Source organism: Palaemon carinicauda, chromosome 30 (genome assembly GCF_036898095.1).
Source record: "Palaemon carinicauda isolate YSFRI2023 chromosome 30, ASM3689809v2, whole genome shotgun sequence".
Taxonomy (NCBI): domain Eukaryota; kingdom Metazoa; phylum Arthropoda; class Malacostraca; order Decapoda; family Palaemonidae; genus Palaemon; species Palaemon carinicauda.
In genome coordinates this window covers 40,770,058-40,778,282 of record NC_090754.1, presented here as the reverse complement: position 1 = coordinate 40,778,282, position 8,225 = coordinate 40,770,058, and the positions used below count along the sequence as shown (strand labels likewise).

Here is an 8,225-nt window from a genome sequence, read left to right as displayed (position 1 = left end):
GCGAATCTCCCCTGATGTACATATTATTATTATTATTTGCTAAGCTACAACCCTAGTTGGAAAAATAGGATGCTATAAGCCCAGGGGCTCCAACACAAAACAGTGCAGTAAGGAAAGAAAAGAAAGAATAAAATATTTTTGGAACAGTAATATTAAAATAAACATCTATATAAACCATAAAAACTTTAACAAAACAAGATAAAATAGTGTGCCCGAGTGTACCCTCAAGCAAGAGAACTCTAACTCAAGACAGTGGAAGACCATGGTACAGAGGCTATAGCACTACCCATAGCCAAAGAGTCTCTTCTACCCTTACTAAGAGGCAAGTGGCCACTGAACAATGACAGTGCAGTAACCCTTTAGGTGAAGAAAAACTGTTTGGCAATCTTAATGTTGTCAGGTGTATGAGGACAGAGGAGAATATGTAAAGAATAGGCCAGACTATTTGGTGTGTGTAGGCAAGGGGAAAATGAACCGTAACCAGAGAGAAGGATCCAATGTAGTACTATCTGGTCAGTCAAAGAACTCCATAACTCTCTAGGTGACTTCTACACTCTGTTGGAGGTGGAAGACAAGTCATCTAGGTATCTCAGCAGACAAATCCCATTAGTGGGGCAGACAGTCCGAAGAACAGGCTTTGAACTGACATACTACTCCATCTTGAATTGTTTGAAGAAAATACTTATTCAGAGAAGAGAGATCAATAGCTGCCCTCCTGCCCCCAGTTGAATTTTCCACCAGGAGATGACAGCTAAAATCTGGAAAACGTCCGATAAGACTTCTAACCTGTTCTTCGTTTCAATCACCTTCACCTCTGCCTCTAAAAATGACAAATTTGTAGATAATTTGTATTTTTCCTAACCATACAAACCTTAGCTATTTAAATAGGGTATTACTTTTGGCGTAGCTGAAATGACCAGCCATTAGAATTTTAACGAGGGTTTACTACCCCCTCACTAGTTAGCAAGGGGGTAGCTAGCTACCCCTCCCCCTCACTCTCCGGTGAACTAGTTCCCTTTGCTTAGAGGTAAGACTTTCCGGGGGACGGCTGGCGGGCAAGTTTGATTAAATAGCTAAGGTTTGTATGGTTAGGAAAAATCAAAAATTTTAAGTAATTTTTATTTTTCCTAACATACTTACCGAGAACTACTTTCTTAGGAGTTACTGGTAACCTCCTCTCTACCGACCAGAGTTTTGCATAGATTACCCCCCACCCCGCTTTCTAAGGAGGCCTACCCCCGGCATTAAGGAATGTGCCCCGAGGGTAGGCTTATCGTAGGTTGATGCCCAGCTGGGTCAGCTTCACCAGTAAGTTCTATTGGATTAGCACAATGCTAGCAAGGGAAGAGAGGCACTCGGGGAAGGAAGGGAGGGCCATTACCCGAAAGTAGTTCTCGGTAAGTATGTTAGGAAAAATAAAAATTACTTAAAATTTTTGATTTGTTCCAACACGAATACTTACCTCGAACTACTTTCTTAGGAGACTTACACTTTAGGAGGCGGGAGTGCTATTCTGACCCCCTGACCCGGGACGTGTAGGCCACGAGGCCCAGGGATAACGGGACCTACTAGAAAGCGGATGCGAGGGTAACTACACAAAAGTTCACGTTAGTGTCTAAGTACTCACCCTTTGAAAAACTTCTTCTGAAGTTCCTTCCAGTAGCGTAGTCGTGAAGAATGTGTTATCCAATGGTATCAGTCGGTACTCCCCGAAGAGGCAAGGAAGCAACTGGGAATGAGGTAGGAAACCGCACTTGTGCCTACCGGTTGCTAGCCTTGATCGCGCCTGGGGCTTTTACCGTTACACTGCTTGGAGGGGGGAGATGACTGTTCCAATGGAGAACCCGTCTAAGGACTTCCTCGAGTAGTCCTTGAGGTAATGGGCAGTAAAGGTTGAATGGTTCGACCAAGTACCTGCTCGCAGGATCTGACCCACTGCCATGTTTTTCTCAAAGGCTAAGGAGGTGCTCAGGCCCCTGATGTCATGAGGCCGGGGGGTGCCTGGCACTGCTATGCCATCTTCCTTGTAGGCTCTGGCAATAACTTGTCTCAACCAGAAGGAAATGGTGTTCTTGGAAACTTGTTTCTTATTAATACCTGTGGAAACGAAGAGGCTCTTGATGCCTGGGCGGAGATGAGCTGTTCTTTCCAGGTATTTTCTAATTGTTCGTACAGGGCATAATTTTAAATCTTCTGCATTACCCGTCTTAGGGATGGCAGGAATTGAGAAACCTTCGAACTTCGGATCCCAGACTGCTGGGTTCTGAGTCTTAGCCACAAAAGAAGGCACGAACTTGAAGGATACTTCTTTCCACCCCTTCGAATGAGAAACGTGGTATGACAGACCATGGATCTCTCCCACTCTCTTAGCAGACGCCAAGGCCAGCAAGAAGACGGCCTTGAGGGTGAGATCTCTGTCCACGATATCCTTCAAGGGTTCAAAGGGGGGACGACACAGCATCTTCAAGACCTTGGCTAAGTCCTACTGGGGCACCCTACTCGCCTGTGGGGGGCAGGATTGCTCGAAACTCTTGACAAGCATCGCTATATGTCTCGAGGCCCCCGGGTCGATGCCCTTCAGGAGGAAGACTTGGCCTAAGGTGGCCCGAACTCCTTTTATGGCTGGGATTGACATTCCCACCTTGTCTCTAAGAAATACCAGAAAATCTGCTATGTCTGGGACAGAGGCCTTAAGAGGTTTAATGTGCCTCTCAGAGCACCACTTCGTGAAGGAGGCCCACTTAGCCTGGTAGACCGCGGCTGACGACTTTCTCAGGTATAGAGACATTCTCTTAGCCGTGGAAGAAGAATATCCTTCTTTCTTCAGGAGCCGCTCGATAGTCTCCAGGCGTGAAGACGTAGGGAGAGTGGGTTGTCGTGGAGCCTGAGAAAATGAGGCTGATGTAGAAGGTCTGACCTGTCGGGCAGAGGCCACGGCGGTTGACTCGATAGGTCTTTTAGGTCCGCGAACCACTCTCTCTCCGGCCACCAGGGCGCTACCAAAGTCATCTTTAGGTTTCGGGCTGTCCTTACTCTGTTGAGCACTTGCCTTATCAACGTGAAAGGGGGAAAAGCGTACACATCTAGATTGTCCCACTTGTGCTGAAAAGCGTCTTCTAAGGCTGCTTTCGGGTCTGGCAAAGGAGAGCAATAGACTGGGAGTTGGGCGTTGAGTTTTGTTGCAAAGAGGTCCATCACCGGGGAACCCCAACGTTGGATGATGAGCTTGGCTACTTCCGGAAGAAGGGACCATTCTGTCCCAACTATCTGGCCCATTCTGCTGAGGCCGTCGGCCAGAACGTTTTTCTTCCCGGGAATGAACCTTGCTAACAACACCACTTGGTTCTCTTCTGCCCAATCTAGAATTTCTATGGTGAGATCGCACAACTCCTTCGATTTCAAGCCTCCCTGTTTCTTTATGTATGCCACTACCGTGGCATTGTCGCACATCAACGCCACGGTGTTTCCCTTTAGTAGACTCGCGAAGTGTAGGCAAGCCTTCTGGACTGCCTTCAACTCCAGGACATTGATGTGGAGTTCTTTCTCCCCGTCCAACCAGGTCCCTCGTGCTGTTTCGTCGAGGAGGTGGGCTCCCCACCCTTGGTTGGAGGCGTCTGTGAACAGTAGTAACTCGGGTGGATCGCTCCCGAAGGGCATCCCCTTGAGTGAGTTCGACCGGCAATGCCACCATTCCAGGGAGGGTCTCGTGTTTGGTAGGACTGGGATTAGAACCTGTTGTGAGTCCAGTTGGCACCAGAGGTTCTTCAGGTTCCATTGTATGGCTCTGAGCCTTACCCTCCCTTGGGGAACTAGTTTCTCCAATGAGACCAGGTGACCTATCAGCTTCTGCCAGTCTTTCGCTCTCTTGGGATGCTCTGACAGGAACGGCTGAATGATATTCATGAGGTTTCTTATTCTGTCCTCCGAAGGGAAGGCTTTTCCCAGAATGGTATCCAATGTCATTCCCAAGTAGTTCATTCTGGTGGATAGGGATAGGTTTGACTTCTTCGGGTTGATTACGATCCCCAGATCCTTGCAAAACTGGAGGAGTTTCATCCCTTGTTCCTCCAAGAGGCCCTTTGAGGCGGAAAGAAGCAACCAGTCGTCCAGGTATCGGATGAGGTGAATGCCTCGTTCATGAGCCCACACTGAGACAGTCGTGAAGACTCTCGTGAACACCTGGGGCGCTTTTGACAGTCCGGAGCAAAGGGTCCTGAATTGAAGGATCTGGGAGCCCCATTTCACCCGGAGGAACTTTCGACTCGAGGGGTGGATCGGAATTTGGAAGTATGCGTCCTTGAGGTCTATGGTCACCATGTAATCTTTCTCCCTCAAGGACAGCAGGACTGACTTCGGAGTGTCCATTTTGAAGTCCGTCTTCTTGATGAATTTGTTGAGAGCCGACAGATCTATAACCGGTCTCCACCCCCCCGCGCTTTTCTACCAGGAACAGACGAGTGTAGAAACCTGGCCCTGGGAGAAGAACTTCTTCCATGGCGCCCTTCTCTAACATGGAGGACACCTCCTCTTGAAGGGCGGTCCTCTTTAACGGGTCTCTGGGAGCTAGCCATTCCGCCCGGCTGGCCGGGATAAGAGGGGGTGGTTCTGTTAAGAACGGAAGTCTGTAGCCCTCCTTTAGTACGGACACTGTCCAAGGCTCTGCTCTGTGAGCCTTCCATGCTTGCCAATGAAGTCTGAGGCATCCCCCAACCCGAGGCTTGGGCGGGGATAGGGGGCCTCCCACTCTATCTTCTTCTGGAGGAGCAGCCTGATCGGCCTCTCCTAGAGGCAGAGTAACCCGACCTGAAGGAGCTTGAAGGCGCTGGAGCTCCCCTGCTGGGGGGCTGAGGCGTTGCGGACCAGGAGGAAGAGGGAGCCTCTCTCCTCGTAGTGCTGGGAGAGGCCTGGGACGTCGCGGCACTATCCGAGACGGACCTCTTGTAGGGCGGTCTCCTCGAAGGCGTAGGTCTGGGGTTGATAGACTCCTTCTTCTTCGAGACCTTCTCCATGATGGCCTCTAGTTCCTTCAGGGGAAACAAGGACTCTACCCACAAGGGTAAGCTCCGTATGGCCCGCGCTTCCCTGTCTGGTACCTTCCGGGACACCTTCGTCAGTACGGTGTCTCTCTCACGGAGTACCCAGTTAGCCGTCAGGGCGAGCGACTGTTAAGTTAAAAATTTAAGGGTTTTACCCCCGGAGGTAATAACGTCCCTCAGGAGGCCTTGCTGGTCAGGGTCCGCGGGGCGAACGAGGCTTGTACCCCTACCAAGGTGGAAGCCCACCAGTCCAGCCAAGAGGAGACATTCACTAAATCTCTCGACATCTCCTCCATCATGGAGGCCTCTGCTGGCGAGAAACAGACCGGGGCCGAAGAGGCCCTATCATCTGAGACGCCCTGACTCAGGATGTCGATGGATGACTCCACCTTACAGGGGCCAGGGCGACGCCCTTCTGGCACATATACTTTGCCTTGGGTTCTGAGGCCCTGTAGCAATTTTGAGGAACTCTGGGTTTTGGGGGCTTCGGCATTACTGGCCACCACCTTGTCTACATACTCCTGCCCTAGGACCAGATCTCGGGCTAGAGGCAGCGCTAGAGACGTCTTACGCTGGGTAGGGGTCTGCATAATTCTTAATAGGCTTGACCTCCAGTAATCCTCGTCTATAGCTGAAGGTTCCTCGATTTTGTGGTGTCTTCTGATAAGGCCAACCACCCTCCTATAGGCCGAGTCCTCCGTTGGTGAACTCTCCCTTCCATCAGCCGAGGTCTCGGCTTGGGGCCGGGGAGCTGGGTTACCGGGCACGCCGACTGGACGTCTAGCTCTTGGTGCCAGGGGTGCCGTCCTACCGAGGTACTGGATTTCATCTGCGGGGACGTCCGCACCAGGGGCCTGGGTTAACGCAGGCATCGCTGGTTCAGCGGGGACTCTCATCCGCCCAAGGGCTCTGGGTGCCGAGGACGCGGTTCCCGTGGGCTGACCCGACAGCGGGAACCGTTCCTTCCGACCCGAAGGCCACACCAGCTGGGCTGGTTCGGCCAGGCCGCCCGACAAGAAGCGTGTTTCCCCCCGCTGGGCGGGGTGAACCGGAGGCTTCGAGGACTTACACCTACCTGTAGAGTCCTTCCTACAGCTTGATCCCGAGGAGCTGGGTCACCGGGCACTCCCCACCGGGCGCTTCGGTTCTGGAATACCAGGCACTCCCTTGCGGTGGTACCGGTCTTCCCCGGCGGGAGCCTCCGCACCAGGTTCGGGGGTCAGAACCGGCATCGCCGTGCCGTCGAGGACTACCGTTCATGTATTCTCTCTGGGGGACGAGGACACGGATCCCTGTGGGCTGACCCGACGGAGGGAACCGTTCCTTTAAGTCCGAGGGCCGAACCAGCTGTGCTGATTCGGCCAGGCTGCCTGTAAGGAAGCACGGTTCCCCCCGCTGGCTGGGTGAACCGGAAGCTTCGCGGCCTTACGCCTCCCTGAAGAGGCCTTCTCGCATTTCTCCCTGCGAGGGTTATATCTGCGTCTGGAGGATGGCCTTCGTGGCGAGAAATCCCTGGGCTGCCGGTTCGGGGAACGCTGCAATACAGACTTGGGAGGCTCCTTCTCGGCGACGCCCTCGGCTGCAGAAGTGACTGAAAAATACGCCAAAGAGACTGGAGAAGAATTAGGGACATTTTTCCCCCACATGGGGTCATCAGAGGAGACGTGGCCTGCTTGCACCAGGACTCCGTCTCCCAACACACTCCCGAAAGTAGTTCTCGGTAAGTATGTTAGGAAAAACAAAAATTACTTAAAATTTTTGATTTGTTCCAACCCGAATACTTACCTCGAACTACTTTCTTAGGAGTTACCTTCCCCACAACGGACCAACCTCGTCTCCTACTCTGGGTAGGGGAGGGTGGTAGGGAAGCTCTGCCAGACGAGATGCCCGGCGAAGCAAGGGGGGAAGGGGCGCTAGTCTTCTAAGGCGACCTCTTCGTCGCCTACTTCTTCTTGGTGCTATACCGCACCCACTCAAACTCCTGGGTAAGAGCAATGGGCACTTCCCCGCAACTGACTTACCTCGTCCCCTACTCTGGGTAGGGGAAGATGGTTGTATAAGAAGCTCTACGTTCCAGGACTAGCACTCCTAACACGTGGCTGTAGGAGAACATAAGCTGCCCCTACACGACGAACACAGAGGATAAGGGGAGGAAGGATGATTTATTGTTAAATTGTTCCCTTCAGCTATTAATTCCTTGAAGGGAATTAAGGAATACACTGGGTAAGCACAAGGGTGGAAGGTGAACACACAGGAACACCCGGGAACAGTACACAGGAAACACAATTTACCACGCGGGGAACACGTGAGACACTCAGAACGCACACAAAGGATCGATAGAGAACGAGGGCGAGGTGTTTACACGTCGCGACCAGAGAACTTACTGGTGAAGCTGACCCAGCCGGGCATCAACCTACGATAAGCCTACCCTCGGGGCACATTCCTTAATGCCGGGGGTAGGCCTCCTTAGGAAGCGGGGTGGGGGGTAATCTACGCAAAACTCTGGTCGGTAGAGAGGAGGTTACCAGTAACTCCTAAGAAAGTAGTTCGAGGTAAGTATTCGTTTTGGAACAAATACAAATTATCTACGAATTTGTCATTTGTTCTGTAACCGAAATACAAACCATGCTATTTAAATAGGGCGACTTAACCCTTAGGAAGGGTGGTAAGTCCCAGCCGTTACTGGCTTTTGGCTTTTGCCCGGGGACTCAGTATCTGAGTGTACAGTATAGAACTCGAGATAAGGAGTTCCTGCACCTCGCAAGTACCTTGCTCTGCAAGGACCGCGGCCTACGTAAGCGTGTGTGTGAAGGAATGAAGTGTGACTCGTCCTAGGAAGTTGACCTGGAGTCCATTAGATGGAATTCTAGGTTAGGACGTTCCCAATACCACTTCGTAAGGGTATGGGGGACACGACCGTATTATCTTAATACTAGGAACACAAGGAAGCATGGTTTACCTGCAGTGGTTTGAGGTCAGCTGTGCACAGAACCCAGGATGCTGCTTTCCCCAAGAGAGGGGAGGATGAAGAAAAGAATAAGGGCCAGGCATATCTTTTCATTCATGCAGACTAAAACCAGGTAACAATGCCCTCAACCCTCTGCTGCTTGTCCATTAAGGAGCCTGAGGTTTAAACCAGCTGTTGTGCAGCCACCACAGGGCTGATAGAGAACGTATCAAGCCTCCTGT

At 51.6% G+C, this 8,225-nt stretch overlaps 1 protein-coding gene across 1 annotated transcript in view; it reads right to left on the bottom strand.

The window, feature by feature from the left end:
- Positions 1 to 8,225, bottom strand: part of LOC137623046 (spermidine synthase-like) — a 91,538-nt gene that overhangs the window by 44,203 nt on the left and 39,110 nt on the right. The gene's annotated exons all lie outside the window — the stretch shown is intronic.